This window comes from Mus pahari, chromosome 4, assembly GCF_900095145.1.
Source record: "Mus pahari chromosome 4, PAHARI_EIJ_v1.1, whole genome shotgun sequence".
NCBI lineage: Eukaryota > Metazoa > Chordata > Mammalia > Rodentia > Muridae > Mus > Mus pahari.
The window spans coordinates 102,310,834-102,318,740 of NC_034593.1; the positions used below are offsets into that span (position 1 = coordinate 102,310,834).

Below are 7,907 nucleotides of genomic sequence, written 5' to 3' on the forward strand. Positions count from 1 at the left end.
CTAAAAGAAGACAGCCACAAGAACATAATCTCAACTTTAACAACAAAAATAACAGGAAGTTCTAAACAGAACACCAATGGCTTGTGCTGTAAAATCAAGAATTGACAAATGGGACCTCATAAAATTGCAAAGCTTCTGTAAGGCAAAAGACACTATCAATAAGATGAAAAGGCCACCAACAGATAGGGAACTTTCGGGATAGCATTTGAAATGTAAATAAAAAAAAAAAAAAGAAGAAGCAAGTTGGGGAGAAAAGGGTTTATTCCACTTACATTTTCCACATTACTGTTTATCACCAAAGGAATTCAGGACTGGAGCTCAAGCAGGTCAGGGAGCAGGAGCTGATGCAGAAGCCATGTAGGGATGTTGTTTACTGGCTTGCTTCCACTGGCTCACTCATCTTGCTCTCTTATAGAACCCCAGAGTACCAGCCCAGAGATGGCACCACCCACAAGGGGCCTCTCCCCTTGATCACTAATTGAGAAAATGCCTTACAGCTGGATCTCATGGAGGCATTTCCCCAACTGAAGCTCCTTTCTCTGTGATAACTCTAGCCTGTGTCAAGTTGACACACAAAACCAGCCAGTACAATGTGTCAGGAACTATCATGGAGAATGAACCCCTTTCTCCTGGTAATACCAGCTACATATAATGCAGTGTTCAAAGAATCACACTAACTTTCTGAGCAAGGTCAGTGGTTTCACATTCAATGGCTTCTGTAGGATTCAGAAAGCAGCAGTGGAGCAAACGACCCAGCAAAGACCAAAATCTTTCTACTGGCATGGTTACTTTGGAAAGTGCTTTGGAATTTCTCCCTGACCTAACTACTAAACTGGACATTACCATTTGTTATATTAAATCTACTTTTCCTTGTATGTCAAAGTCCTATTGAGAAATGACTATTTCTGCATAGAATAAGAGAAAAACACAGAGACCTAGGGTAGAACTAAACTTGACTGGGAAAAAAATAAGCGAAATTATTTCTAATGGTATTATATTATATTTATAAATTGGTCCCTTGTCTTGTTATCATCAGAACAACTTTCTTGGCCAGAAGATGGGAGAAGATACAGAAATTCACAGCCAAATATTATGTAAAGACAGCATTGAATCAGAGTTGAATAGGGTGCCTTCTCTTGGCACTTGGAAACCTCAGAGAAGAGGAATAAAAAAGACTGAAGGAGTCAGAGAGCATGGAGAACCCCAAGAGAACATCTTACTTGATAGATTAAGCAAGGCACATAGGGGCTCACAGGGACTGAAGAGACAAGCATGGGGCCTAAAATAGTCTTCATGAGGTCACATAGATTATATGCATTAACCTGGTGTTTTATGGGCCTTCTAACAGTGGGCCTGGGGCTATATGACTCTTTTGCTTCTTCTTGGGACATTTTTCCTTCTATCAGGTTATGTTTTCCAGCCTTGATATGAAAGTTTGGGTATTGTCTTATCATGTCTTCTTTTGTCCTATTTGGCTGTCATTCTTTTCAAGGCCTGCTCTGTTTTGAACAGGGAAAGGAATGAGTCTGGGGGTGGGGAGAGGAAGTGGGGAAACTATGGGAGGATTGGAGGGAGAGAAAACTGTGCTTGGGATGTATTATATGAAAGAAGAATCTATTTTGCATTCTAAAAAATTCTAATACTTTAGTACTAATATATTTCTCAAGGAAAATGTTAAAATTTGCTTTTAGTCTCAGATTTCAATATCTATAAAATATTACTACAATGCTATATAAATATAAAACAACTTATTAGCAAAAAAGTGAAAATGCATACAAATATAACATAATTACATTAAGAATATATTCCTATATCAAATGATAAATTTCTAAAATGAGCAAACTGCAGTTACTATTGTTGAACCTATGTCACATTTATTTCTAGCATATTCACCTCCATTATCTTCTTATCCTCTCCCCTACTCACTCCTGCTCTTATCATCCCTCTTCTTCATTAGTCCTTCTTCTACTTTCATGTCTCGTATTCTGTTTTGTGATCCAGTGACTCTTATTAAGATTGCTTATGAGAGGATTTATAAAGATTTGTACAGGCACTGGGTCAGTGATTATATTAGTGAAGAAATTTTCTTCCTCCCCCAATTAACCATTAACTGCATATAAATCCCCAGGGTGTGCAGCAGCATTAGACTGTCCCCTATCTATAGCGGGATGTTGACATATTTAATGTAGCATATACTTGTTCAGGTAATCACAGCTACTACGTTCCAAAGTGCAATAGTTATGTCATGTAATGCATTCTCAGATACTTGAATTATTACAAAGATTTCTCTTTCTTTTGTTGCTTTTTTGATTTTCTTGTTTGTTCATTTTTGCAAACCATAGGTTCTCTTTGTAGCCCTGGCTTGTCTCAAACTCAGAACCTACCTCTGCCTGTGGGGTGCTGGGATTAAAGCCATGTGTCACAACCACGTGGCATAGATTCACTTTTCTTGCTAACACTTTTTTCTTTTGTATGACTTTCTCAAATTATTATATTTTTAAAAGATAATACCTGATTAGGGACATAGTAATAATTTCTTTAAACATTTTTTTTCTCAACAGCTGTTTGAGATGTGTGGCCCCATGAAAAATGTTGCAAATTCCTCATTTAATACTTTCTTACAAAACTCAGGAATATGAGAATTTTCAAACTAAATGAACTCACTGCTCCAACTTTATGCAAAGAATTTTCTTATTTTTTTTCACTGTCCCTAACATATTGACTTGTGCTTGCACAGCATTCATGCTAGAGCAATAAAATCTAGGACAGGGTGACAGGAAGCCTCAACATAATTGGCAATATGTCAGCAGTTTTCTGGTTGACATGTAATGATGGACTTGGCAGCAAGAAGAGAACATGGGAAAATCTGACCCAGTAGCATGCAGATGATTAATTTTATGAGCTTGCCATAATTCCCAAAATAAATCATTTTCTCAAATTATTCTGCCATATTTTCAAAATTCAAAATTAATTTATTAAAATATAAGTAACTAATATTCAACTCTGAATATAAATGATATGTACCTGCTTTGATGCATCTTCACTTAATTTGAAGAAGATAGAAGTTTTAATACCAGTATTTACTTCTAAGATTTAGCAGAGGTTGGGTTTGTCATAATGAACAGATGTTTATTTGGTTTCTGATTTTTGTAAATGAACAAACAACACTGCACTGGTGTCTGCTAGAGCTTCTCAGTGGATCCCAGCATGACAAAGTGTATGACTTCAAAGATGTGGTGGAGTTGTCAAGTTGTTTATATAAACCTACTATCACAATAACGAATCTGGCACTATTAGAGTAAAAAAATTCACTGTTGTGAAAGAAGCATTACCCCTTCCCAAGTTCCAATATATTACAATATGAATTTGTTAGGAACAAAATCTTTTAAAACTGTAACATATAACAACATAAAAAATGGTTTTGTTTGTTTGTTTGTTGTTAGTTTTTCCTATTGCAGGAGCAAATGAGTGACTACTGCCTCTTTCTCTACTGGTGAGCAATAATTGCTGGTGGGTTCATTGGGGAAAGACGTTAGTGTCGTGGACAGAGCAGGTCAATGGGGACTTTATTGTCACTGGTTACATATTATTACTTTTTTCTTTTCTTCTTTTTTTAATTTATATATTTACATCCCAAATGTTGCCCTATCTCCCAATGCCTTCTCTCAGGGTTCCTCCTCTGATCCCTCCTCTCTTTTCACTCTGAGAGGATGACATACACCTCTGGGAATACACCTGTTCCAGTGTATCAAATCTCAGCAGGATTAGGGGCATCTTCTCCACTGAGGCCAGACAAGGCAGCCTTCTGCTGCATAAGTGCCTGGGACCTCAGACCAGCCTTTTGGTTGGTAGCTCAGTCTCTGGGAGCTCCCAGAGATCCAGGTTAGTTGGCAATGTTGGTCTTCCTACGGAAATGCCATTGCTCTCAGGGCCTTCAATCTTTCCCCTAACTCTTCCATAGAGGTCCTAGAGCTGATCAACAATTTCTGCAAGGTGGTTGGCTGGATATAAAATTAATTCAAAGAAATCAGTAGCCATCCCTTATGCAAATGATAAACGGGTGGAGAAAGAAATTAGGGAAATAACACCCTTAGCCACAAATAATATAAAAACATTTTGGGGTAACTCTAAGAAAACAAGTGAAAGATTTGTATGATAAGAACTTCAAGTCCAAGAAGAAAGAAATTGAGGAAGACCTCAAAAGTTCAAAATACCTCCCATGCTAATGGATTGGATTGATAGGATTAACATAATAAAAATGGCCATCTTACTAAAAGCAATCTACAGGTGCAATTCCCATAAAAATTTCAACACAAGTTTTATAGATCTTAAAAGAACAATTCTTAACTCCATATTAGAAAAATGAAAAAAACTGGGATAAGCCAGAACAATCCTGAAAAATAAAGGAACCTCTGGAGGCATCACCATCCCTACAAACTGTCCTACAAAGCAGTAATGACTTTATATATATATATGTATATATATACATATATATATATTGCATAGTATTGCTACAGAACAAGCAGTCTGATCAATAGAATCAAACTGAAGACCTCACACCTAATGATTTTTGTTTGTTTGTTTGTTTTGGGGTTTTGGTTTTTTGAGACAGGGTTTCTCTGTATAGCCCTGGCTATCCTGGAACTCACTTTGTAGACCAGGCTGGCCTCAAACTCAGAAATCCGCCTGCTTCTGCCTTCCAAGTGCTGGGATTAAAGGCGTGTGCCACCACCGCCCGGCCAGGACACTTGATTTTTGACAAAGATGCCAAAACCACAAAATGAAAAAAAAGAAAGCATCCTCAAAAAAATGTTGCTGGTCTAACTAGATGTCTGTGTAGGGGGCAGGTCTGACACTTTGATTTAATAGGAAATCTTTGAGTACTGATGCTAAAGGTGCTGTTTCTCAGTTGGTTCCTGATCCATCAATAAAATGTCAGCGAGTGGCTGGTTGGAAAAGGTGGGACCTCCAGGTTTCCTCAAGTAGGAAAGAGATGTAGGAAGTTTTTTACCACTATCCTTGAAGGAAGATGAAGTCACCAGAGATGGAAGAACTAGGAGAAGTGGCCTTTGGCCACTTACCCTCCTAGGCCTGAGATAGCAGGGGAAGAATTAGGTATATCCAGTTGTTGCTAGCCTAAACAATGTGAGAATAACTGGTGTGTGTGTGTGTGTGTGTGTGTGTGTGTGTGTGTGTTTACATGTGTGTTTCTTCAATCCTTAGATCTGAGATAATTCCTAGGCCAGTGTGAGGGTAACATGTCTGCATGGAGAAGAATGCAAATTGACCAATATTTATCAACCTGCACAAAGCTTAAGTCCAATTAGATCAACAACCTCAAAATAAAACTGGTTACACTAAATCAAATAGAACAGAAAGTGGGAAATAGTTTTGAACCCATTGACATAGGACATTTTCTTGAACAAAACTCCAGTGGCTAAGGGTCTTCTTAGGGTCTTATGTTTTTCTAACCATCTTTAAATCTATCTAGGACTGCTATGCCATTCCCTCAGAAATTATTTGATATTCTCTCTCTCTCCCTCTCTCTCTCTCTCTCTCTCTCTCTCTCTCTCTCTCTCTCTCTCTCTCTCCCCATCTGTCTGTTTTTATCATATGACGGTCAGAAATTAATTGCCCATGTGAGCCTCCTTGAGTCCATGGACAGTCATTTAATTATTGAAATTAATGTGTGTAGGGAACAGATATTATGCTAATAACTATAACCTGTCATCTTTTTACTTAAAAATTAAATTATTGCATCAACAATTTAAATGTGTCTGTTCTTATTTTATTCTATTTCCCCCCAAATTGTCTGAGGTATTTCCTTGACTTTAGATTCCAGACATTTTTCTGAACTTTGACTTCAATTGCAATATATTTAATTTCAATCATCTAATCATAAAATATATTTCCATATACTTTGTTTTGTGCTACAGTAATAATACATCTGCATGCTACTGTGCATGCTACTGGGTAAGATTTTCCCATCTTCTTATTGCTGCCAAGTCCATCATTACATGTCAACCAGAAAGCTACTGACATATCACCAATACACCACACACACACACACACACACACACACACACACACACACACACACACATACATGGCATTAGAATAGTATGAGTTGGAATAACTTTTGGGATATTTTTTTTGTGATATATATAATTTGAATGTATGATGTATAGGTCAGTGGTGTGTGGTTTGTGTGTGTGCGTGTGTGTGTGTGTGTGTGTGTGTGTGTGTGTGTGTGTGTGTACATGCACAGGTTTATATATGAATATGAGGACAACTTCAATGTGGTTCTGCTTTCCAGCTAGCTGCAGGGGTCTGGGAACTTCACTGAGCAGAGAAACTTGGAACTCTAGACTTCATTTACCTTATACTATCATTGGTTTGCTAGTGGGTGGCAGAATGTAGCCTGAGGTAGGGGGACCTTAGCCTGGGTGAGAAACAGCACAGGCTGAGGCTGAAGACTCAGGGGCTCCTAAATTCCCAGACATCCAGATGTTGCTCAAAATCACAAGTAGGACTCAGAACAGAGGGGTCCTCAGGCCTGAAAAGATGAGCCAAGGTCCATGAGGAAGGGGAACTTTGGCTTAGCTATGGAGGTGAATGTCTGGGAATGTGGAAGAGTCTTCTGTGGGAGACTTAGGCAGCTCAACTCTGTAGATTTAGGCTTTCTCCATGCTACCCACAGTGGTTCCTCCAGAGAGAAACAATCCTGGCTTTTCCATACTGCCTATTCATTGTTCCTCATGAAAAATGGGTGCATACTCCTTCCTCAGGGTGGAACAGAGATTAAATACTTTTTGTAGGAAGGAGTGTTTGATAGAGAAAGCTTGTTGGCTAAACTCTCAGTGCCCATCTAGGTACCTCCTTAGCATGGAGAACTCTGTTCTGTGCTACGTGGCCATCCGTGATGTTCCTATGGGGGAAGTGTGGTCACATGTTTCATGCGGAAAATCTCGTAGGGAGCAGGGAAACTCCTACCATCCTTAAATGGATGCCTGGGTGCCAGGGTCTCTGAACTCACTCACTTACCATGTTTCCTGGCATGGTCCACTGTCCCACGCCTCACTGGCAGTCTTTTCTTTCCACTTTGTTCAAAAAATGACCTCTTATTTTCTATTCTGAACACCAGACTAGCTGTCCTAACAGGTTCTGAGGAATCTCCTGGCACCATGGCCACCTTCTATCATACAGTAGGAGTACTGGGATTGTGCAGTTGCACACTTACACTCCCACTTTAGTGTGTGTGGTAAGGATCCAAAATCAGATCTTCACACTTATTTTGCAAGTGACATACACACCCAGCCATCCCCTCAGAATTCTGCACATACTACCTCAGTATCCTTTGCCTGGATGACTGAACGTCCAGATAATTAGTTATGAAGTTTTCTTTGTCAGGGGTTGTTTTTGGCTCATGATAGTACAGACTATCTTCTCAAAACAGTACATCTAAACCAGGGATCTGAATATAACTTTTGAATTTACTAATAATCTCTAATCCAGTCAAGAGATGAAGGCAAAGCCAAGGTAGGCCCCAGATTTCAACCTCAGTGACCTAGATCCAACCTACGTATTAGATACAAGTATCTAGGTTATAATTATTGCTTGATATATAAATTGGACTTGTGACATTTCTTCACATAACGAGAGCATTAAAATATGAAAATGTCCATTTCATATCTCAGAATGTTATACAATTTCTAAGTCATTTGCTATATCTTAAATATTTTCAAGATTACTATTCAATAATATTGACTGGTAAGGCATACTGCAAAGGACATTTTAGAGATAAAATTTCTTTGTCCTGTTAGAAACTTAGGAAAGGTGAAAGAATCTTTTATTAAAATGATGTGATAGGTGTTTCTATTCTAATTTGAGTTCAAAAAAGTATATTA

At 38.4% G+C, this 7,907-nt stretch overlaps 1 pseudogene; it reads right to left on the minus strand.

Annotated features, from left to right (window-relative positions):
- LOC110320865 overlaps positions 1-7,186 on the minus strand; it is a 46,342-nt pseudogene extending 39,156 nt beyond the window's left edge.
- Positions 7,187-7,907: the final 721 nt, after the last annotated feature.